The sequence below is a fragment of the Capsicum annuum genome, chromosome 10 (genome assembly GCF_002878395.1).
Source record: "Capsicum annuum cultivar UCD-10X-F1 chromosome 10, UCD10Xv1.1, whole genome shotgun sequence".
Lineage (NCBI taxonomy): Eukaryota > Viridiplantae > Streptophyta > Magnoliopsida > Solanales > Solanaceae > Capsicum > Capsicum annuum.
The window spans coordinates 204,156,104-204,183,116 of NC_061120.1; the positions used below are offsets into that span (position 1 = coordinate 204,156,104).

Sequence of the window (27,013 nt, forward strand, 5' to 3'; positions counted from 1 at the left end):
GCAAAAATTAGGTGTCGACATCCACAATCAAGCTCTGTAATTTTTGAGTTATAAGGATACATTACCTCTCTGTACCCTCTTTAATCTATCGTGAAATAAAAGTCTTATATGAGATTCTTGACAAAAAAAAAAAGGCGGATATGGAGAGGCTGAGGTAGGAAGCGAGTTGGGTGGGGTGGGGTCGAGTGGGGGGATAGTTGGAAAAATAGACACTTTCAAAACTTATTTTGACAGTTAGACACAAGTTTTGAAAAATTAGGTGTTGAGACACATTTATGACACCATCCCTCTTACATTCAAACCTACCACACAAGCTTTAAACTTTACACTTTAGTCCCCCACCTCATCCATTTAATATTTAATATTTCCCATATTTTTTTATATTTCCACCATTTTTTCATATTTCTTATTTTAACTTAGAAAATTGTCCAAGAAGCCACCAATAGGACCTCCCTTTTTAACCAATAATATTTTTGATTACGGCCACTTTTTCGACGAAAAATAGTTTATCACAACTAAAAATCTTCATTCTTCATTATTGTCTCCATTGTTGTTCCATTCTTTTTGAAAAAAATGCCAAAAAAAAATTTCACCATTTCTACTTGCTCGAAAAGCTTTCCAAATCCGCTCTATACCTCGTCATTGGACATATTTTAGTTGTTTAGAAGTCCTACACATATATTTTTCCATCCCAAAGCTAGGAGGGTAATAATTATATCAAAAAATCAGTCGATTCGCATCTTTGTACGGACATATTCATACCAGTCATCGACCAGTCATCGACCAGCTATAGACCTAAACCTTGATCTATTATCGATTTGTGTGGTCTATTATAGTAGTAGCTGAGGTAGTTGTCGTGGGTGGTAATTATATAGGTGCATGGAAGGAGGGTCTCAACTGTTAGAGGTAGAAATCATCTACAAAAGAGACAGTGCCTATCTCACTGCGTCGCAATGGATCGTACGACGACATGGTTCGAAACGTAATTGAGAGTGGAGAATTAGAATATGAGACAAAGAACATTGTGATTAGCTATGTAATGAATGAGAGGGGTAAAATATATTCCACGTTCATAAATAATGATCGACATGTGTCGTTATACATGTTGGATGTTGTTGTCGATGGCTTTAGGCCATTATTGAGGATAAATGTCATTTCGGGGTCTTCGACAATCCCGCCACCACCGCCGACAATCGACAAACATGATTCATTTGAAGATGAAAGTTTGGATGCTCATCCAATGGATTCAGAAGATGATTCAATGGAAATGAAAGATTCAATTTTCTCTGAAGAAGGGGGAGAAGAGTGTGAATTGGGAGCACAAACTAACCACACCTTCTCCGACGGAACTAATTTTCAGGTAGATCAAACATTTAGCAGTAAAAAGAAGCTAAAATTGTCATTGGATGTAGCATCTGTGAGAAATTCTTTTGATTATGCTATGTTGAAGAGCTGCAACAAATTCCTCAAGGTGAAATATGTTTGTCCTAGCTGCGGGTGGATGTTGCGGGTAAAGAATTATGAATGCACAGATAGATTCATCATCTATAAATACGTTGGCCATCACAATTGCGGTGTTGAATACACCACCCTTTTCCATAGGATAATCTCATATAAAGTTATTGCATCACTGTGTATGAACATGTATCGCGAAGGAAAGGATTCGGATACTAGTGAGATTCGGACGATCATTTTAAAGAACTTGAAAAGTAGACCAAGCTATTGAAAATATTGGTTGAGGGTGTGATTGCCAAGAAAATAGATCAAGGTACAGCGGAGCACGGGTATTCCTGTATGCCCTCTTTTTCGTATATGATCGACACTCTTAATCTTGGCACTACCTATTCCATCATAGTGAACAAGATTGATTATAGGTTTATGTATTACTTTTTATTGTTGGGCCCTTGCGTTAGGGGATTCACCCATATAAGGAAGGTTATTACGATTGACGATATTTATTTATACGACAAGTACGAGGGCGTGCTGCTAAGCGCGATTGCACAGGATATGAAGAACTATATTTATCCCATTGCCTTTTCCGTCGTTGACAAGGAGAATGATGCGTCTTGGACGTTCTTCTTTGAGACGCTGAAGTCTATTGTGATCGATAGACCAGATTTATGCTTTATCTTCGATAGGCACAAGAGCATCGCCAACGACATTATGAAGGCGTACAATCATGCTCATCACGTGTACTGCATGAGGCACCTAGGTGAAAATCTCTAGGTAAATCATCACTGCGGAGAACACCTCTTTCTATTCTACAATGCGGCAAAGGCATATTCCCCGAAGGAGTTTAGCGACCATTTTGTAGAATTCAAGAACTACTGTCCTGAGGCAGCTTTTTTCCTCAAGCATGAGCTTGGTTTTGAGAAATAGAGCGGGGCATATTTCCCTGGCAATAGGTTTGATGTTATGTCCACAAATATTACCGAGTCGATGAACTCTATGTTGATTGCCGAAAGGGAGTACCCCGTGGAATCCATATTCAATTCGATTTTCAAGAGGTTTGGTGAAATATTCTGGGAGAGGCGTGCCTACGTCCTCAAATGTAAGGATAACAAATTTGTTCCCGCCGCTGAAAAGATCTTAAGAGACAATATGAGCGAGGGGGACTCCTTCTATGTGGAGAACGTAAGCGAGGACGAAAGAAAATTCATTGTGTTCGAAAGTGGTTGTACGTCCAAAGTCGACCTACTGGAAAGGTCGTGTTCTTGCAGAAAGTTTAACCTAGTCAAAATACCATACATTCACGCGATGGCCGCTTTGCAATTGAAGCATGGTGAAGATTATGGTTTGAGAGTCTATGATTACTCTTCGCCCCTGTATAAAGTAGAAGAGTACCTCCTTGTGTATTCGGAATCAATTAATGTTGTCCCTTTGGAGTCCGAATGGCGCGTGCCATAAGATGGGTTAGACGTGAACATTATTCCATCTCTCATGGTCACCAAGTTTGAAAGGAAGAAAAGAAAATGCGTTAAGGGCATGGGCGAGACTTTTAAGTTGAAGAGGAGGAACTAGTGTTCACTGTGCAAGAGACCAGGGTGCAAGAGAACCACTTGTAACAACAACAAATCATAGTTAGACTTGTATGAATTTGTGTTTTTTTAAGTCATGGTAGTGTATGCATTTTGACAACCCTTCAGTGGTCTGATTAATGCCAGATTTATCGACTGCACTCTGTATCTATTATCGACTTTTTGAAGTATTGCATATATTGTGTGTCTGGTCTATTTCTTTTATTCTTTATTTAACACATAGTTTATCATCGATCCAATATAAGGTCTATTAAAAACACTAAATATTCAAAGGGACAGATGAACCGTTTAGCATTTATTACACATAAAAAAGGTTGTTGCACGTCCAATCAGACGTTGCATCGATTGGGTATACGCTACCTCTCTTCGATTTCTACTATTCACACGTTTAACAACCAATGGGTGAAAAAATCAAAGGGTTCTATTTTTGTCGATATAAACACCCATCTACTGCACCCAAAATTCATCTTTATCAACTCAAATCAGATTTAATCGAAAAAAATGTCAGGCATTCCTTTGAGACCAAAAAGGAGGATCCACCATAACTACGACCTGCTCCTCCTCCGCAATGACCTTAACCAGCTGTTCTATTGACTGGGACAGGACAGAGAGCACCTCCATGGCGAACTTCAGCGGATTGCTCATTTTTACGAGCCATTGTGGAGCGGCTCAACATGGAGCCGGAGGAGATGATCACCCCCCCACCATCCCCTTAGATTAGTTTTTTAATTTCAGTTGTATTTTTTTTTTATTTTAATTTTGTTGCAAGGAGAAGCTTTCATGGTTGGAAATGTTAGATGAAAGCATCTTCATTTTTCTTTTTTGTTGTTTTTGCTGTAAATATGGTTCTACACCATCATTGCAACAAAGTATTAATGAAATATGTTTGTTTCCTACATTCATCTATATTTTAATTATGCAGTTTTGTTCTGATTTAATTTTTGTAATTTTTGATGTTAGAAGATGAATCAAACGGTTGTGAGATGTGAAATTAATTCTTGTTTCTTGCTTAATTCTTATTTCCTTCATTTGTCTCCACTGTAATTTTATAATTATTTTCTTTTTAGAATTTTTGCATGAGATCAAGGTATAAGATGAACGGGACCATTGTCAGACATCAAATTAATTCATATACGCCAATGGAAAACTAATCTGGTCTATCCGCGATTATGTTGATTTATACAAAATTAAATAAAAAGCCGATGGGATTTATTCAATACTGATCTCAATGTCGATGCTCGAACAAATAAATAATCGATGTATTAAATAATACCAGTCCATCGATTGTGTTCAATAAATTTAATAGACTATAAGCTTTATCAATAATGTACTGTATTGGTTTATTGCCCTTAGTAGCATATTTGAAAAAAAAAAATTAATCAATAAAATAATAAATAATTAGATTTTATCCAATTAAAGGAGCTTGAACAGGTCATGTGATAGTATGAGAGTCCACGTAAATTGAATAAGGTGATCAATGATGTGTGAGGATGGGTAGTGGATGAACAAATGAATTCCTCACAGCATACTTGTTCTTTGGTAAATATTGCCCGTTGGTTGTTCAATAACAACTCATCACCTCACATATTGTTTCACCACTTTCAATTTATGTGGACTCTCATACGATCACATGACTTGTTTAGGCTCATTTGATTGGATAAAATTCAATTACTTATTATTTTATTAATTAAATAATTTTTTTCAAAATATGTGCTAGTCATGGTCTATAAATATGTGTCATAGTCTAGTGCATGTATTAATGAAATTGTACAAAATCTATGCTAGACTAGGCTTAGTTTTGTACTCGACCTGATATAGTCTGACATAGACTCTTAACTACTTCCATAAATAAATAACTAGACTATGATATTTATTCATAGAACATAACTAGCACATATTTTGAGAAGAATTGATTAATTAATAGAATAATCGATAATTGAATTTTATACAATTGAATGAGCCTAAACAAGTCATGTGATCGTATGAGAGTCCATATAAATTGAAAGTGGTGATCAAAGACATGAGGTGATGAGTTGTGGTTGAAAAAATGAATTCTCCACAACATACTTGTGCTTTGGGTAAACATTGCCCCATGCATGTTTGTTGTTCATCCACTACCCATCCTCTCACATCATTGATCACCTTATTCAATTTACATGGACTCTCATATGATCACATGACTTGTTCAAGCACCCTTAATTGCATAAAATCTAATTATTTATTATTTTATTAATTAAAAAATCCTTCTCAAAACATGTGCTAGTTATGGTCTATGAATATGTAGCATAGTCTAGTGCGGTTATTAAGGAAGTAGCTCCTAGTATATGCTAGACTGTCTATATATTTGGAGAAGCATCTACCAAAAGCCTGAGAAGGCATCGATTATAAATAAGGTCTATGAAACAAGAGCAGCAGTAAAAAATAAAAATTTCAGATTTTTACAACGGTTATAAAGTACACGTCAAATCAACACCCAACGGTAATATCTCACTTTTCTCTTCAATAAAAGAAAGGCTATTTTTGTGTTAACACACTCATTTTTTTTTTGCTTTAATTTTTGTTAACAACTACAATGTCTCAAGCATCCCGAAAAATCAAATGCAAAAGTGTCCTACTTATGCATTGTGGAAATTCAGTTGTTTTTAGGACGTCACGCACCGATTGAAATCCAGGTTGAAAATTCTTTAACTATGTGTTTGAAAAGGATAATGACAGATGTTCTTTTTTGAAGTGGCTTAACAAAGACTCACCGACGAGCAGCCCATCGGCATCAAATTTTTTCGGCGCTTCCAAGTTTCATATACTCCAAAGGCTTTGGAAATCCGAAGAAAATAGAAATCTACTCATGACATTGCAAAAATAAGCGGAAGAGCAAAGGGATTACTTGAAAGGATCACTAAAAGAAGCCGAAATAGAGAGGGATCAAGTAAACCAAAGGCTGATTTCGGCCGAGGAAAAAAAGAAAGGTCTAAAAAATTTATTGTATGGTTTGTTATTGTTGTTGCCTTTCTGGAGAGGTGTAATAGGGATATAGGAAACTGAATAAATAGATGTAAGGTTTCTTAAATCAATCCTAGGTGTAATCTATAATTAATAGAGAATTATATCTATTTCTTTTATCATCGACCTCCATAAACCATGATAGTTACGGTAAGTAAATATATGAATTACTCAATCGATAGAATGTTAAATCTTTAAATTATACAGAACAACTTCTATTATGTTTCCAATCAACCACTATAAATTAGGAAAATAGCTGAACTGGTAACGCAATACAACCAATTGTTTAATCTAACGAGACAATGGAATAACTGAACATTATTTCATCATAAAATTCCATCATTGACATGTCAAATATATGTAATTCAATTATCCATAAAGAAAAGATCACTAAAAAAAACAAATCATTAAGAAGTTTGTTCCAAATCCACTAAACTACTTATTTTCTTGATTAAGTTCCGCAACAATGCCCATCACATCCACTTCTTTTTCTTCATGTTTTTTCTCCTCTTCTTCAACTTCTTTCTTCTCATTTTCCTTCTCTTCTTCTTCTGATGATTTCTTCTTTTCTTCAACGTTTTTCAACCTCTCGTTCGACCACTAATTATTCTTCAATTTCCTTCTCGTTTTTTTCTTCTTCTTCTTCTAATTCTTTTTCACCATCTTCATTTGTTTTCTCCTCATTTTCCTCTTCTACTTCAGCTGTATCTCCTCATGTGTTTCTTTTTTTTTTCTTCTTCTTCTTTTGTATCTTCTTCATCTGCTGCATTCTCCTCTTCCGTTTCTTCTTCTTTCTTCTCTTTTTCACCTTTTTCATCTACTGCAGCCATGTACGTCACTGTGACTGAAAGTTCTTTAAGGTTTACTTGATGCCGGATACGAAGAGGACTGTCCAGGTGCACTGTATTGTTTTGAAAGGATTACAAAACATATGCAACAAAATTAAATTGGAAGAGCAAAAAATAAATTAATTTACCTTATTTTTGTTGCTTCTTCTTATTCTTCTCGATTCTCCTCAACCTCTAATCTCTAACGAAAGAAGTAATATTCAGTAGACTTTTCTCGAGCAAAGTAACGTGCTCGCGCAGGTCGTCGTCATTAGAAGCGTCTGGTGAAGTTTTGAGTTCACTTGAACTAGCATGATCACAAGCGCGTGGCGGACTTGGATCATAATGGTGGTCACCCAAATCTTCGTCTTCGTCTGCGACCTCCGCTGATGAAGTCAGGACAGTCACACCTTTTAGCTGCACCTTCAACGCATCGATGGATGTATCCTTAACTTCGTCCGTGTATGGCTTAAAAGTTTTTATGTATCTCTGTTCTATCTCGAGGATAGTAGGGGTAAGGTACGGGTTCACAATCTACCAAAAGAAATTACACGACATTCGCTAATATAATAATATTAGTATCATATCATAATAAGTATAATTTTACCTTTGCGTTGTTTTCTTTATACTTAAACAGGTCACCTTCCATTATGTTATCGTACTTTGACGTGTGCCATCGAAGAAGACGGGGAATGGGCAGGGGAGAATCCAACGATTTGCTAGTGTACCTTCCCAGATGAGAAAAGACCTCATACATCCAAACCAGCAATCAATAGAAGCACGAGTAAGTCTACAGTGTGTATATATTATTGCATAAATATGTAGGAGTCTATAATAAATCAATAGGATGGTAGATTATAAGTACCAGAAACGCCCAGGGAAAGCCAAATAATGCGTACGATGCATTATTCCTCTTGACAAAAGCTTCTTTTTGCTTGGTCAGATCAGTCTTTTTTTTCAGATAGTTCAAGGTCAGCTCAAAGGACTCTATTCCCCATGGATACCCCCCAAAGAATTCTAAATCAGCCACCATCTTGATATGGTCCGAACCCACCTTCTTTGACCAGTCCTTTGCCAGCAGCATCGCGTGCACAAACCAAACCAAAGCACACTTCAACTTTTGTTAATTATTCAGCCTATTACCTTTCATCAGGCTAATCAACTTTGCAGCAGTAATGCTCTTGTTCTTCGTCACCTTAAAATGGAAGCTTAATCTATTTTGGAGGACTTTGTTCATTTTTATTCACGGGGATATGCTGAACAATTCTGCCCCGTAATCAAAGAAAATCCCACTAAGCCGAAACAAGCTGGCTTCCCGTTCACACAAAACCAAATTTTATGCAGTTTTTTTTTATTTTTTATACGTCGCAGCAACATATATTGAACCATCTGTCCATTAAACATAAAATATTTCGGCTATCTCTCCTATCCTCATCGTCTCCCACTACTAAAAAAAGAAAAACCTACCACAAGTGATCAGTTTTCTCTAATTTTCGACCACAAAACCGACCAAAGTGTGTGGTCGAAAAAGTAGTGGTAGTTTTTTAAAAACCGACAACTTGTAGTCGATTTTTTTAAAAATATATATATATTTTTAAAATTCATTATTATTTTATTAAAATTGCAAAAAGTAATTTTAAAAAAAAAATTTAAAAAAATGACCACAAGTGGCTGGTTTTCAAATAAATTAATTAATTAATTTAATAGAAAACCTACCACTTGTGGTAGGTTTTCTGCAATTTATTTTTTCTTTTTGAAAAACCGACCACTTGTGATCGGTTTTTCTGGAAATTTTTTAAAAAATAAAAATCAACAAATGATCCAACATGCAATACAAAAACAACAACAAATCAAATGTAAATACTTTCAAAAGTGTACAACACATACAAAATGTCCAACAAGCGTAAAAACTACAGCAATAGTTTCAAAAGTGTACAAACTACAACAAATATCTAAATTCAAAGTACAACACATACAAAAGTCCAAAAACTAAAAATCATCTTCATCGAATTCGTCCTCGTCTTCCATATCCTCATCGGTGCTGATATCATCCAGGGGGCGTAAAACTTTTGCTGCATCACCACGACACGAAAGAATAATCCCTGCAGTCTGAATGAAAGAGCTGAACTGCTTCTACAGCATCCTAATTTGGGATAATGTTTCCTCCTCCTTCTTCTGCGCTCTTTCTCTCTGTTGAGCAATCTCTTCAGTAAGTCCCTACACTTAACCATTTTCAAGCGACTACATCACCAAATAAACCACTTTTAAAACAAAAAAAATCCCCTTTAAAGTACATATACTTAAACATTTTCAAGTAACTAACCAACCAAACGATATTCAAACCGAAAAAAAATCTCCTTTAAAGTCCCTATGCTTAACCATTTTCTCGTAACTAAGTCACCAACCAAACGACATTCAAACTAAAAAATACCCTTTAAAGTCCTTACACTTAACCATTTTCAAGTAACTAAGTCACCAACCAAATGACATTCAAACCAAAAAAATACCCTTTAAAGTCCCTACACTTAACCATTTTCAAGTAACTACGTCACCAACCAAACGACATTCAAACCAAAATTTACTCTTTAAAGTCCATATGCGTAACCATTTTCAAGGGACTAAGTCACCAAACAAACCACTTTCAAAATCAAAAAATCCCCCTTAAAGTACCTATACTTAACCATTTTAAAGTGACTAAGTCACCGACCAAATGACATTCAAACCAAAAAATCCGCTTTAAAGTCCCTACACTTAACCATTTTCAAGCGACTAAGTCACCGAAAAAATCATTTTCAAAACAAAAAAAAAACCTTTAAAGTACCGATACTTAACCATTTTCAAGCAACTAAGTCACCAACCAAACGACATTCAAACCAAAAAACACCCTTTAAAGTCCCTACGCTTAACCATTTTCAAGAGACTAAGTCACCAACCAAACCACATTCAAAACAAAAAAATCTTCTTTAAAGCCCCTACGCTTAACCATTTTTTCATAACTAAGTCACCAACCATGGATAGACATACCCAATGTTGCAATATTTCCTCAAACAAAAGATAAACAACAAATCAGTTTGTTATCAAATATTCACATAAGTAACTAAGTTTTCTTTTCTTCTTTTTCTTGAGTTCCCTATAAGTTAAACATTCAAAAAAAATGTCTAGAGTGCACTGTAAGCTAGATATTCTTGTACAATCCAACTAAGGGACATGCGCCTAGACACTTCTATTTACCTTTATGCTAAATCTACCCAAAACTTTCAAGTAAAAGAATGCAATTGCTAAGAAGAATCGTCAACTAATAAAAATAAAGTACATGTCATTTGCCTTCTTCTTCACATGTGAGTCCACAAGTTCAATAGCTCATTAGTGCGGAGAGGCTTCACAAGATAGTCAGCTGCTCCGAATTTGAGGCACATGACGACAATAGAGACTTCAACTTGTGATGAAATCACTAGGAAAGGAAAAAAGAAAGAAATATCTATTGCTTTTCACTGCACGGATGAACATGAATCAAAAGAAATTTTAATGAAGTCTCCAATTAAACTTTATCAATTTTAGATTACGAAACTTGCTAAATAAATAAAAAAGATTTTGAGACTTTAGAGCATGGAATTAAACCTGAGATGGGTTCAAAGCCCATCATTTTTCAGCGAAACTTGACCGGAGAAGCGGCGAGGCGGCAGCGTCGGTCGGGGGGAGAGACAGTGAGGGTTGTTGGTTTCGTTGGCTAGTGGTGAAAGAGGCGGTTGGCTCGAAGAGCGACGCTGGTTCGCTTTTGGTTGGACAGAGAAAGAGGATGGATGGAGGGTTCCTCCAGCCATGGTGGCTGAACGGTGGTGGCTAGCCGGAGGTGGCTGCCATGTCCATGACCATGGACCGAGAGAAGGTCTCAAGAGAGAGGGGGAAAGAAACATGGGAGCTACGGTTGTTTTGTGGAAAATAATGGTTAGGGTTTGAGTGTTTTGGTTTAAATGGAAAGAGGGGAAAATTTAATCTCAGTCGTAGATCACTTTTTGATCAACGGTTGAGATTCAAAGTTATAGGATATTTAAAATTGGGTCACAATTTAGGCTAGAATCGAGTTCAAATAATGGCTAGAATTTAAATAAAATTGAGAAGATAATTGAAAAGATAAAATAAAATCAGGTCGGGTCGGGTTATTCACAATTTTTTTTTAAATATCAGCAAAATTTAAATAGATTCAGTTATCTAGCTTTCGATTACTACACGAGATATACGTATATATACATATATTCAATTGTCTATCGGCTTTCACATACGTACTATAAACATCACATACACGATTTTACTATCCCATATAATAATATACAACATATTTCACAAATACTCAATTGAATTATAGATTACATTATAATCTTATGTCATTAATATACCTTCACTGTATAATATATATATATATATATATATATATATATATATTAAGTTCTAAATACGTACTATATATATCACACACCTAGATAGGAAGGTGTGGAAGTCGTGGATAAGGGTAGAAGGTTAGTGCGTGTGTGGGTCATAGCTAAAGGTTATGAGGCTCTGGTATAGCCGGGTTAGTAAACCTACGACTTTGTACTTTGGTAGGAGCCGCTAGTGTATGCTACTACTAGGGGGTGTCTTTTTCTTATTTCTTATTTCCTGTTTATTATTTTCGTATTGCTCTTATTTTAGTGTCTCGCTTAGCTCTATTTTCAGTACTTCTCATTTCTTAATTCGGATATGCCACCTATTCTATTTCATGCATTACTATGATCATGTTCACTATTTATTATCTTGAGTCGGGGGTCTATCAGAAATAGTCTATCTACTTCTTCGGAGGTAGCGGTTTGGACAACGTATATTCTACCCTCCCCAGACCCCACTTGGTGGGAATACACTGGGTGGTTGTCGTTGTATTAATGCGATGTGTTTATTATACATACTCAGATGATTGATCGATTAATTATATTTGATTAGCTTAATATACTAGGTTTTGACTACATTGTTCATCAATCGATCACTATATGTATATATATACATACATGTGTGTGTGTGTGTATAATAGAACACGTTCATTATATTCTGATGAATTATCATTTATATATTACATTATTAATTATGACTGAAATAGTAACATGATATCATTATCTCAATGGTATGACATATATATACAAATATTCATTATACAAAGATTATGCATGTTTAACGTCATTTACCATAAATACAAAGGGAAATATTTATTTTATATAGTGAAACATAAGTAAAAGATAAAGATTATGTTTAACGTAATTTGTTTATTTTATTTGAATTATTTTTTAGTGTAATTTTGTCACAAAATTTAATGAATTATTGAATTTTATTATTATTATACTGGTTATCGACTACGTGTGATCAGTGTAATTTTAAAAAATTAGATATATATTACATTATATAAATCATTATATATAATGATTTATATAATTAAATATATATATATATATATATATATATATATATATATATTTGATTACATATATATAATTAGGTGTTACTAAAAATTATTTAATTTAAAAAAAATTTTAGTTCAAAAATCAACCACAAGTGGTCGATTTTATAAAAAAAATAAATTAAAAAAGAATTTTTAAAAAACGACCACAGGTGGTCGGTTTTTAAAAATACTTTTTTAAAAACAAGTGGTCGGTTTTTTAAATATTTAAAAAAAACAACCACAAGTGGTCTTTTTAAAAAAATATAAATTTCAAAAATATTTTTAAAACATACTACAAGTGGTAAGTTTTTTTAAAAAATTTTTAATTAAATTTTTTAGAAAAACCGACCTCAAGTGGTAGGTTTTTAAAAAATAAATTTAAAAAGTATTTTTAAAAACCTACCACAAGTGGTCGATTTTTTTAAATATTTTTAATTATATTTCAAAAAAAATGATCACAAATGGTCGGTTTTGTTATTTTTTTTATTTTTATTTGTAAAATAATTAATATTAAAATTATTGAAATAATTATTTTGATTTTTTAAAATATATAAGCGACCACATGTGGTCGGTATTTTAAAAAAAAAAAAAAAAAAAAAGCTACCACATGTGGTCGGTTTTTTCCGACCACATTTTGAGGTTGATTTTTTGTGGTTGATTTTTTTGAATTTTTTAGTAGTGCCCGCTATCACTTTCACTTTCTTCTTCGCTTTCCCCTTCACTTTTACCTTCGCTATCCTCAGCATCCTCACTCTCGTTGGCACTACTTTCGTCATTTTCGGAAATATTGGCAAAGATTTTTTATTTGATTCCGACTCTGATTCATCGACTACGGATTTTTTTCTCTTGGAAGTTTTCAAAACACTTCGGATTTTCGCTTCCTACTGGTAGAAGCAGTGGAAGCATGCCTTTTAACTGCTCTGTGAACTCTTCTCATCATTTATGATCTACAGCAAAAAACGAATCTGTAGTGGTCGATTTATCGATCACTGGTCTATTAAAAAAAACGAACAAATCCAGCAAAAATAAATCTGCAGTGGTCGATCTATCGACCATTAGTCTATTAAGAAAAACGGAAAAACGCCTCATATCAAACATGCAAATCAAGTTCCAACTTCACCAGATATTGGTATCGCAATTCACAACAACAAGAACACCCTTAAAATAGATCCAATTCAGTACAAAAAATTCAAAATCAAATGTAATATAACTAATAAATTAAAAAAAATTCTAATCATTATCCAAAGCAAAATCGATTAATCATGTGAAATCGACAATGTTAACTAAAAACACTCAAATTTTAACTAATTCAACAAAGAACAGTGCAATTTTTGTCAAAATCGAAGAACCCAACACAAAGCGTCATCAAAAAAAATTACTAAAATGAATCTAAAACTGATTGGGGAAGAAAATGACACTTACCTGAGCAAGAGAAATTGAAAAATTTCGCCTGAGAAAGCAAGAATCAACCAAATATTTTTGTTCGAAAAAATAGAAACCAAAATCGAGAGAAGGTTTTGAGAAGAGAGAAATGTGTAGTTGAAAATATTAAATGATTTTAATAAATGTTTTGAAAATGAAAAAATATAAAAAGGGATCATGTTATAGTTTTAAAAAAGTTATATTTTTTTCTCAAGTTTTAAAAATGTTGAAGGAACCCATGACCCCATAACCCTGGGTCACTTTATCTTTTTCAAGATCTAACCCTAAAAATAAATAAAAAAGAAATTTAGTTTCTATGATTCAAAATAAATTTTGAAAGTGAGTAGGAATCAAAATTGTCTCTCGAGTGGGGTCGAGTACAGGGATGGAGGGTGGGGGTGGGGCTAAGGTGAATCTAAAGGAACAAGGATCAATTCTTGTTTAATAAACTTTTTTCTTCGTTTCAGTGATTCATTCACACATATTTGAAATTATAGATCCACCTCTGATAATCATGGCAATTCTCCGAAATAGCTAATAATCTCCTTGTCTTAAATTGTAGATGGGATCGATATTAGGCTTTTTAAAGTTTTAAGTTAATGTTTTGCATGGTACAAATAACATAACTGATACAGAAAGTTAAACATTATTATAGGTCAACTTAATATCATAATGAAAAAAGCTTTTACTTTGTCCATGTACAAATGCCCATAACATGCATAAGCATCTAAACTATACACAGTAATAATTAACAGAACTAAGTCGAAATTTGACAAACTGAAAAAAACAATTTGAAATTTTAACCTAGCTATATAGCTAACATAGAAGGAACTATCTTAATTTCCAATGTGGGGTTCCAAAATCTTCTGCAATTCCTTGGCGAGACAAGGAACCTCAAGAACACCCTTTTGTTCAAATTCATATTCATCTTCAGTCTGTTTTAGTAATTTGAAGAATGATGAATTAGTGAGCAAATGCAGTTCCACAATAAACCTCTTCGGCTCTTCCTCTTTGTTCAATGAGAATACAACAAAGTAACCTTCTTTAACATCATTTGGTACAACTTCTTCATTTGCTCTTGGGGTTTCCACCACATCAACTTGATGCCTATTTGAATACTTGGGAATTAGTTGAAAATGAGACGAGCTTTTTCATGATAAGCTTAAACATGACCATGCAATTGCTAATTCTTTCTTTTCCCATTTTAGAATTATTGAGTATTTATGCTTTAAGGTAGGATATATTTGTTTTGCTGTTGAAAAGAGCTTAGAAAGGCAATCTTTACTAGAAGTGAATTGAGATTGAAACTTCTAAGATGCTGAGAATAGGCAAAATAGGATCCACTCTGCTTGCAACTTGAAACTTTTTGGTATCTTTAATGAATCTTTTCCTACAGTATTATTTTGAGAACAGGCAAAAAGTATTGTACTACTCTTATTTCATATCAAACACAACCCAAAGCTATGTTTGGATATCATTTTAAATTTTCTTTCGACAGTAATGGAAACGCGGTACAATAATAGTATGATTGAGCTGTCCCATCGCCCGTACACCATAAAAGAAAGTAATTGTAACAGGGTCCATTGTGTTTTGATATGCAGTAATGAACTTATAATAACATTTTATAATTTGCTTTTCAAGAAATGTGTAAGTTAAATGCGGACAAGTAAAGAAAAAGATGAAATACATACTATTGTGTGTGTGTCAAACTATATCAATAATATAATTTTTTAATATTATTTTATGTGTCATCTGAATTATCATCACATGATTTGCAAATTTTTAAACTTCCGCATGCCCTCTCAATTTCAAACCCAACAAATAGGTTAAAATTTCAAAAAAAAATAAAAAATCAGTTTGTCTAATTTCAACTTAGTTCTGTTAATTATTATTGTATTTAGTTTAGATATTTATGTTATGGACGTTTGTACATTGACAAAGTAGAAACTCTTTTCATAATGTCATGTGTCATTTTTTGATTCGCCCAGACAAATTCAATTTTTATCCCATACATGAGTATTATTATGGTGAAGGAAAAGAAGAATAAAGGACACTACGAATTATTATTATAATAATTAATAGGAAGCAAAAATATATGCATGTCATGTGTCATTTTCTGATTCGCCCAAACAAATTCAATTTTTATCCCATACATAAGTATTATGAGTATTATTATGTTGAAGGAAAAGAAGAATAAAGAGCACTACAATTATTATTATAATAATTAGGCCAAATCTATCGATAGTTCCTCAAACTTGTCCCTAAAATTCACTTAGACCCTAAACTAAGGCGTGTACCTATTAAACCACTAACCCCACCCCCCACCCCAATTTGATTCCAATTGGGCATTTTTTGCCCAATCAGCTAAAAGCTCAAAGTGTTTATTGCACGCACACGCTGATGTGGCAAAAAGGGCTAATTGGAAGCTGCCACATGGCACTGTGGGTTCGATAATTATTTAAAATTAATTATAAAATTATTTTAAAAATAAAAATAATAATTTGATTATTAAAAAGAAATCATAAAATTAAAAAAAAAACAAATTATTAAAAAGCAATTATAAAAAAATATATATATATATAAAATAAAAATTAATTATTAAAAAGAAATTTTAAAATTTTTAAAAAATAAAAAATTTCATTGAAGATCCAAATTATTAAAAAATAATTATAAAATTATTTTTAAAATAAAAAACAATTATTAAAAAAATTATAAAATTTAAGAAAAAATAAAAATAAAAAATAGCATTGAGGATTCAAATTATTAAAAATAATTATAAAATTATTTAAAAAAATTACATTAAGTATTCCAATTATTAAAAAATAATTATAAAATTATTTAAAAAATAAAAATAAAAAACTGATTATATAAATGAAATTATAAAATTAAAAAAAAAATTGCATTGAGGATTTCAATTATTAAAAGATAATTATAAAACTATTTTAAAAATAAAAATAAAAAACTGATTATTAAAAATAGATTATAAAATTATTTAAAAAATAAAAATAAAAAACTGATTATTAAAAATAGATTATAAAATTTTTTAAAAAGTGAAAATAAAAAATGACATTGAGGATCCAAACTATTAAAAAATAATTATAAAATTATTAATAAAATAAAAATTTAAAACTAATTATCAAAAAAAAATTTAAAATTTTTTAAGAAAAGAAAAATAAAAAACTCCCCACCTTCCCCAGCCCCCGCCCTTAAACTCTCCCCCCCCCCCCCCCCCCCAATCTTCTTCTCTGTTGAAGTTTCTTCTCCATTAAAGTGAATTTTGCTTGTCCATGAACCTCAAAAACACACACACAAAATATTTTTGTTTAAATCTACTTCAAGAATTCAAAAAGAGCCTAGAAAAATGTCATTTTTATTGAAAATTTTCATAAAATGGTGGATATTAATGAAAACAAAGTGATCTTTCTTGTGGAGAAAAAAAAATGATGATAAAAGATCCGAATTATTAAAAAATAATTATAAAATTATTTTTAAAATAAAAAACAATTATTAAAAAAATTATAAAATTTAAGAAAAAATAAAAATAAAAAATCGAATTGAGGATTTAAATTATTAAAAATAATTATAAAATTATTTAAACAAAATTACATTAAGTATTCCAATTATTAAAAAATAATTATAAAATTATTTAAAAAATAAAAATAAAAAATTGATTAAATAAATGAAATTATAAAATTTAAAAAAATAAAAATAAAAAATTGCATTGAGGATTCCAATTATTAAAGAATAATTATAAAACTATTTTAAAAAATAAAAATAAAAAACTAATTATTAAAAATAGATTATAAAATTTTTTAAAAAGTGAAAATAAAAAATGGCATTAAGGATCCAAACTATTAAAAAATAATTATAAAATTATTTATAAAATAAAAATTTAAAACTAATCATCAAAAAAAAAAAATTTAAAATTTTTCAGAAAATAAAAATAAAAAACTCCCCACCTTCCCAGCCCCGCTCTTAATCTCTCCCCCCCCCCTCTCCCCATTCCTCTTCTTCTCTATTGAAGTTTCTTCTCCATTAAAGTGAATTTTGCTTGTCCATGATCCTCAAAAACACACACACAAAATTTTTTTGTTTAAATCTACTTCAAGAATTCAAAAGGGGTCTAGAAAAATATCATTTTTATAGAAATTTTTCATAAAATGGTGGATATTAATGAAAAAAAAAGTGATCTTCTTGTGGAGAAAAAAAAAATGGTGATAAAAATGATCTTTCTTAGAGAAAAAAGTGATTTTTATTAAAATTTATTGTAATTTTTCAAGAAATGGTGATACTAGTGGAGGAAAAAAAGTAAATCTTGTTGAATTTTTTCAAGAAATGAAATAATTATTGTGGATTAAAAAAAATTTGTTCATGTGAAGATGTGAGGTGAGGGGAGGCGACGACGAAGACGCAAGGTGGGGTGAGGTTGATATGATGAAAATGTGGGGTGGGATGGAGACGCAACGGGTGGAGTGGGGTGGGGGTGAGGTGCTGTGAAGAAAACAACATAAGGGGTGGTGTGCTTTTTCTAAAAAAGAATTAAGAAATTATTGTAATTAAAAATTATATTAATAAAATAATTTAAATATAAATTTTTTAATTAATATTTTTGGAGGCCCTCAGTGCCACTTGACATATTTCTATTTGTAATTTAATTTAAAAAAAACACCACACGCATTGTCCTAGAATGCACTGTACGCGCAGTACTATGTGGGTAAAAAATGCCCAATTGAAACCAAATTAGAAGGGTTTAGAGGTTTAATAGATACAGACCTTAGTTTAGGGACCTAAGTAAATTTTAGGGACAAGTTTAAGGTGCTATCGATAGATTTGACCTAATAGTTAATAGGAAGAAAAAAAAATATGTATCTTAGATATTGATGATAATGGAAATGCGAATTCGAAACTAAAACAAGTCACGAAATTAAAAAAAAAAAAAGATCAAAATAGGTCTATTTAATAAGTTATCAAAATAGACTAAACGTAATAAATTATTATACTTTTCACTTTTTTCTTAACGATCAGAATTGACTTTTTGTAAAACGTAATAAATTATTCATTTTATAAATTTATTTGTAAAACATAATAATTTCTTATATTTTATCAAAAAAATTATATAACATAATATATTTTTACGATTTACACAAAAATCAAAATAAAAAAGTCAGTATTTTATCACATCATCAAATTAATGTGTACTGTTTTTAAAAATTGATAAAACTTAACTTAAAGCTACGATGTTACCTTCTATTTCACTTGATGTGGACCTGCTGCCACCCTCACCCCACGCCAACCCCAACCCCCCACTCCACCATTTTCTTTCGTTTGTCACCTATTTAATAAGTTATCAAAATAAATTAAACGAAATAAATTATTATGCTTTTCACTTTTTTCTTAACGGAGTTGACTTTTTATAAACCGTAATAAATTATTACGTTTTATAAATTTATTTGTAAAATATAATAATTTCTTACATTTTATCAAAAAAAAAATATATAAAACGTAATATATTTTTATGATTTACACAAAAATCGAAATAAAAAAGTCAGTATTTTATCACATCACCAAATTAATGTGTACTATTTTTAAAAATTGATAAAACTTAACTAAAAGCTACAATTTCTTTTTTTTTTAATTAAAAAAAAATTAGATGTTGCTGTTATAGAAATAAATAAAATAATAATAATAATTATTATTATTATTTAAAATTAAAAAAAATTAAGTGCTGCTACTATAGAAATAAATAATAAAATTATTATAATAACAACAACAACAACAACAACAATAATAATAATAATAATAATAAAAAAAAAAAAACGACGTCGTTTTAACGCAAAAAGTAAAACTTTAACAGTACACAAATATAACCTTTAATTATTTAAAACTGCACAAATATAACCCCTCTCTCCAAATCAGTCCTTTTAACAATGTGACACCGTGTGATTGGATTACTTTTCCATGTAGGCGCGAGTGAGACTTACGCATGAGGTTGTAAAATCGAAAGTCATATTTGTGCAAATTTTAAATAGATAAAGATCTTATTTGTGCACTATCAAAGTTTAAAATCAAAATTATAATTCAATGTCAAATTTAGGATTATTTTTATATATTAACTCATCATAAATCTAACATAGAACTATGACGTTACCTTGCATAGAACCAAAATCAAACCTGAAAATAGCCGGCCAAAATCCAATTTCACCTCTCAAGGATCTTCCAGATATCTAACTTGATTACTATAATCTAACTTTTGAATATTCAGAAGGGATAAAAAGCATAGAAGCCAAGCAAACAGAGGAAAAGCAATAGCAAAGAGAAGAAGAAATTTAGCACTCCAAATTTTCTGTTCTTCCTTTCCTTTCCACGTTAATGATGCTTATCAGAAATTTGATCAGACAAGTAGTCCAAGGAACTCAATTTGTAAAGCATGAATTTGGACAACTAAAAGTAGAGGAGGCTCATGCGGCTTACGGTGGAGTAATATAAAACACACACGTAGACTTTAGGATTGATTGCAGGCCACGTATGGTAATTTGCAATGACGAAATTGCCCTTAAATTTTACTGAAAATGGCTAGAAGCAGCCATGTCAAAATCCCTCTTTCTATAATATAGAAATATATATATATATATATATATATATATATATATATAGGGTGTAAAATAATTATTTAATATAATTTTATTGGGTTCTCGATTTATCAATTAAAAAATTAAAATTGAACAAATAACATAATATTTTTTTATAAAATCATTAAAAAATTATTAATCCAATAACGATAAATCAATAACATTTTTATTGGTACGATTGTTGTACACCCCTAAATTAAATTGTAATTTCTTACTCTATTAATTATAATAAGAAATAAATTTGTGCATGTAAATCTCCTCAGAATACTAATCAAAACACTAATCAAAAACTATAATGAAACACTAATCGAAAAAATTAATTTCATATTTTTAACACATTAAAAGTATAACTTAGACATACCATCTATTTTGATATATAAGTATCAATGAGTGATTTCGTATTCACTCGAATAAACACACAATCAACCTACAAGTCACATATAAGTATTATAGTTGTTCTAAGGTCCTCATCTAAGTATTCTAGAATTCTTTTATAATTTTTGATTCAATAACTTTACTCGTTCAATGTTTCCTCAGTTCACTGTTGAATAAAATGGAAAGTAGTAATTTATTTCAGTGAATAACATCGACTTGTAAAGGCGTACCCCCAGGCCCCAACAACAACTATTTCGTTATTAACTTATTTATGTTAAAAAAGGAATAGCTAAATACTACAATAAGATAATCAGCTAACAACTAGGACTTTTATTTAGAAATACGATCAGCAAGACTTTTATTGTGTGTTGACTTATTAACCTTTTAACACTCCATCTAGACACCAGTTTTCCTCCTTGTCACTATATTTAACTGATGACAAAAGTCTTCAAATTTGTTGATATGCAAACCTTGGGTGAATAAGTGTGCTACATTGCGTTTGGTTTCAATATGCTAGTTCTTAATTAAAATAAAAAGAGAAATATTTTTCTTCCCCCAGGCCCCAACACATGGACCTAAGAACAATTACTTCAAGTGTACGAACTACTAAGATACAATACGGATGGTTGTACAACTCAATAATTTATATATGGTACCGCATTTCATGAACTCGGAATCAAAATAAACTACGAAATAAAAAAAGTAATCAAAATGGGTTACCTATTTAATAAGTTATCAAAATAGACTAAACGTAATAAATTATTATGTTTTTTACTTTTTTTTTAATGGTCAACTAATTGAGTTGACTTTTTATAAAACGTAATAAATTATTACGTTTTATAAATTTATTTGTAAAACGTAATAATTTCTTACGTTTTATAAAAAAAATATAAAACGTAATATATTCTTACGATTTACACAAAATAAAAAAGTCGATATTTTGTCACATCACCAAATTAATGTGTAATATTTTTAAAAAGGAAAAAGACATCGTTTTCATCCTAAACTATACACAAAAAGTCTAGTTCACACCTAAACTATACTAGTGACCTATTACACACCTAAACTATAAAAAAGTGATACTTTTTACACCTTGTCAGACATTATACCACTTGCACGTAGTGTGGTGTTGTACACACGCCTACCACGTCAGCACTACATCAACATGATACCAAAAAGATAATAAATTTATTATTTTCATAAATTTTTCTTTTTTCTTTTTAATTTAAATTCTTTTTCTTTCTTCTTCAATATCCAGAATTTTCATTGTTATCCCAAACCTCCACTGTTATGAGGTCAATTTTTTTTCTTTTTCTTCAATATCCAAAATCTCCATTGTTGTCCATAACCTTCATTGTTCAATTTTTTTTCTTTTTCTTCACTACCAATCCAAATTTGTGTTTCCTCTGCAAATAGCCTGCTGGACTACTAATGCAACTTTGCACTCCTCTTTTACCTTTCATACGGTCCACTAATCCATATCAACTTCGGGTTATTAAAACTCTCAAGCCCAGAAACCATGTTTAAATTTCTTTTTTTCTTGAATTGAGTTTTGGGAAGTTTCAACATATTCATACTTTTGGGAAATTGAAGGAAAACTTATTTTGCCTGGAACTGAGAATTATGAGGATATTCCATTAATTAAAGATTTTCTTCTGCTGAGTTTGGGACTATTTGAAGAAACAAGTTGTGTCCTTTGTTGGAAAAATCAGTTGCAAACTTTTCAATTCATCTAAAGTGATTGAAAGTTTGTATCTTGATTTAATGGAGAAAGAATTCGATGAGAAGAAAGCATGAGCTATAGGTCCATTTAGTCTGCTGATGCTAACGGAGATGATAAAAGGCTCCGACAAATATCACGAGTCATTAGATTCCGACGAACCCGTTTAAGCTTAGTTCGAAATTAGTGATTTGGAATAAATCTATAAAAAATATTAAAAATTTAAAATTTGTTAGCTAAAATAATAATGGTGATGGATTAGATGACTAATCAATGGTATTGTGAGAAAAATTGGTGGTTATAGGTGAAATTGACATTGAGTCGATTGGGTGGGCGGATCGGGGTGTGAAAAATTTCCGTTATTTGGGGGTGGGGTTGGAGTTTAGGGATGGTGAGTGATGAAGAAAATGTGTTGGTTGGGGTGGGGTTGGAGTTTAGAGGGTAGGGGTGATGAAGAAAATGTTTGAGAGTGGGGGGTGATGAAGAAGAAGATGTTTGGGGGCGGGGGAGGGGAATTTTTAATTATTTTTTTCGTTATTTACTTATTTAGACACGCCTTTTTTAATTTAAATAATTATGTTTTTTCCACGTCAGATTCAGGGGGTAAAAAAATTCACTTTTATGAAGTTTAGGTGTGTATTAGGTCACTTCAATAATTTAGGTGTGTCTTAGACTTTTCGAGTATAGTTTAGGGTAAAAACGATGCCTTTTCTCTTTTAAAAATTGATAAAACGTAACTAAAAGTTACGATATTACCTTTTGTTTCGCTTTACAGGTGTGGACCTGCTGCTCCCCACCCCCACTCTCCACCACTTTCTTTCCTTTTCGTTTCTTTCCTATACATACATACATACATACATATAGAGAGAGACATTCAGACTAAAGGATATGAAGAAATGAATAGCTGAAGGTCTTGAAACTGGCTGGAAGTATTCTCCCTATACTTTTTGGCAAAGTATCAGCCGTTAACGGATAAGGTTTTGATGATTTAACAGAGGCACTAGATTATGCCCGTAGAAATTTTGAGACCAATTATTATATTACTCCAGTCCTAAGACCAGGGCGGTCTTTCTTCACATGTGATGTACTTCCGCATACCGAATTGACTTTTTTCCTCACATGAAACTGTACTATTCATTAAAATATAATACTTCCTCTGTTTCATAATAAATGAATTGTTGAATTTTGACACACTGATTAAGAAAAAAGCATTAAAGATATAAATTTAACACAACTTTCTATTTTTATCTCAAAAATAAGCAAAAGTTGATCTTGTAATACCTTTTCAAAAGTTAATTGATTGTCAAATCATAAAGGTAAATTTGAAAAAAAAATTAATAATTTACTTATTTTAAAACACTAATAAATACCTCAATAATTCATTTATCGTGAAATGGTGGGAGTAACAAATTATTTGGAATTGATAAAGATGGAGGGGTTGCCCTTTTCACTTTACTGAATAAGTATTAATTGTCCCAATCAAAAATAAAAACAAATCAGACTTATTTATCCACTTTATTGTTATGCCCCCTAATTATGGACCACATGGAGGAACCCTAGATGCTTGATGAAAAGTTGAAACACGTGCCAGATAATGTTTTTAATTTAAAAAACTCACACCTTAGATTCACAATCTAAATGGTGACGGCTTAAATCAGAAAAGGAGAATAAATTTACTCTAGAATTTAGTTTAATTGACTTTTAAAAAATAAAATATGGCAAATTATATGAGATAAAGAGAGTAGCGCTACATTGCTTCTAATAAATCATGACTCTTAATATTAGAAGTGTCATCAATTTTGACTTTGAGAGTAAAAGATTCATCATTTACCTCGTTGCTCTTTTTATACCGGAAGGAAAAGAGCAATAAATGTCATATAAATATTTTTCAAAGATAAATATTAATCGAATATCTATCACGATTTTGGTTAATGTTGTTGTTTAAAGAATTTTATATTGGATAAAAACAAGAGATAGGTGGCTCGGTCTTGTGCAATTCTTCTCGTTTTGAACTTTCATGGTCATTTAGCATTGAAGAATTACGTGATCTTAATGGTAATTACCATGAACAACTAAGCAAGAAAGTAGGAAAGTAAGAGAGAAGAGAGGAGAAAAGAGAATAGAGATGATCATAGAGTATTAGCCAAAAATATAATTCTTTGTATTCAAGTTGTTATCCAATGGTACATGACACATATGTATATATAGGCAATTAGTAATTGAGCTAAGACAACTAGTAGGTTAGTTGGTTCGTTAGTGTTGAGCTAGAGGTTAGTTATAACTAATTTCACTGAGTCATTACAGTAGTAATTTGATATAGTTGGAACACCTTTAACTACCTGCTTCAACACTTCCCCTCAAACTTTGAACCAAAGAGATTTATGAAATCAAGTTTGGACATCGAATATTCATGTTGGACCTTAGTTAAGCCTTTGGTAAAAGTATTTACAAGTTGATCATGAGTAGATAGTTATTCAGTTTTGATCAGTCCTTGTTGAATCTTTTTCCTTACAAATTAAAGTGACAATATATTTCTATATGTTTGGTCCTTTCATGATAAACTGGGTTTTCATCCATCTGTAATGCTGTTTTGCTATCACTAAAGATAGTAACTGGTGGTTGTAGTGGTACTTGGAGATCCTTGATTAAACCAATTAGCCAAGTAAACTCTGCAACTGTTGAGGTAAGACTTTTGTATTATTATTCAGCTGAACTTCTTGAGACAATTGATTGCTTCTTTGAATTCCAGGAAACTAATGAATCATCTAGTTTAATGGCGAAACTAGTAATAGATCTTATAGAAAAGACACAAGCTTCCCAATCTGCATCACAGTGAGTTGTAAGAACATCTTTTCTTGCACTAGACATCAGAAGTCCTTGTCCTGGCTTTCCTTTTATATATTTGATAACTCTGAGTGTTGCATTCATATGAGATTATTTTGGATTCTTCGAGAATTGGCTCAAATTCTGAACACTATAAGTTATGTCTGGTCTTGTTACTGTAAGATATAGTAGCTTCCCTATTATTCTTTGATATACTCCCTAGTCAACTAGTTTTTCATCATTAGGCCTTGCATCTGATAGAACATGTTGATTATAGTCACTGGTTATCAGTTTTTCTGTAGTGTCATAAGGTGTGGGAGCAGGTTTAGCAGCACTAAGGCTAGTTTCTGAAACCAAATCAAGATCATACTTCCTTTGGTGCATCACAATCCCTTGTTTAGACCTGCAAACTCAATACCTAGGAAGTGTTTCAATTCTCCTAAGTCTTTCATCTTGAAGGACTTGTGAAGAACTTCTTTTGTCTCCATTACCTAATCTAGTTTATCCCCAGTTACTAGTATATCATCAACATATACTAGTACAATAATTATTCCATCACTGATTTCTATAATGTATGATGAATAAGCATATTGACTTTGCCTAATTTTGCAGTTGATCAATGCCTGAGACAACTTTGCATTCCACTGTCCTGGTGTTTGTTTCAATCCATACAAGGATTTAGTAAGTTAGCATACTTGTTTATTCTCCCCCTGACTTCTAAATCTTTATGGGAGCTCCATGCAGATCTGATCCTCCAAATCTTCTTGTAGGAAAGCATTGAACACATTCATTTTATGAATGTTCCAGTGTCTAGCAACAATTATTGCCCAAACTGTTCTCAATATGATCATTTTCACCACTGGACTAAATGTTTCTTGGTAGTCTATGCCTTCTTTTTTACTAAAACCTTTTACAACCGATCTTGCTTTAAATCTTTCTACTTCTCCTGAGGCTTTATAATTGATCTTATAGATCCATTTGCACCCTATAGGTTGCTTCCCTGCTGGAAGATCAACTATTTTCTAGGTATTGTTGTTTTGAAGTGCAGCCACTTCAGTTTGCATAGCTTCTATCCATCTTGGATCCTTTACTGCTTCTGCATAAGAAGTAGGCTCCACAAGGTTAGATAAATTGGATAGATAGAATTGATACATAGTAGACATATGATCATATGAAATATAATCAGATAAAGGCTATAAAACATTGTTATTGATAGTTAATGAAACAAAATCTTTTATCAATGTAGGTGGATTTGAACCCCAGGTAGATTTTCTTTAGTCTTGTTAAGAAGTTGGTTGTGATCCTTGTTGTGACAGGCTATTCTGTGACCTGTTGTCTGGTAATAAATCTTGTTATTCTTCTTGTTAGAATAGGTTGTACTTGGTGATCCTATGCAGTGAGTTATACTGGTTGACTCTGTGTAGTACTTGGTTGATCTACAATGAAGTCACTTGTGGCTTGTTGTTAAAGATCAACATTAGGTTTGAGGTCTAGTCACTCTAATAGTGTGAGGTGATTCTACATCTGGATCATATGGAGGAAACATATATTGTGAAGATTAATCTAGATCAGTTATGAATAGAAATGTGTCCTCTCTGAATACCACATCCCTATTTACAAAGAAAATTTTGTTAGTGAGATCATAGAGAATGTAGACTTTCTTTGTTTCTGAATATCCTATATGAATTGCTTTTCTAGATCTAGGCATTAGTTTATCT

At 31.6% G+C, this 27,013-nt stretch overlaps 1 long non-coding RNA gene across 1 annotated transcript; it reads right to left on the minus strand.

Annotated features, from left to right (window-relative positions):
- Positions 1 to 14,391: 14,391 nt before the first annotated feature.
- Positions 14,392 to 20,304, minus strand: LOC124887630. The gene is made up of 2 exons (XR_007045402.1): positions 19,897 to 20,304; positions 14,392 to 14,855 (listed from the first exon to the last, which is right to left on the minus strand). It is a non-coding gene; the product is annotated as an uncharacterized LOC124887630 (long non-coding RNA).
- Positions 20,305 to 27,013: the final 6,709 nt, after the last annotated feature.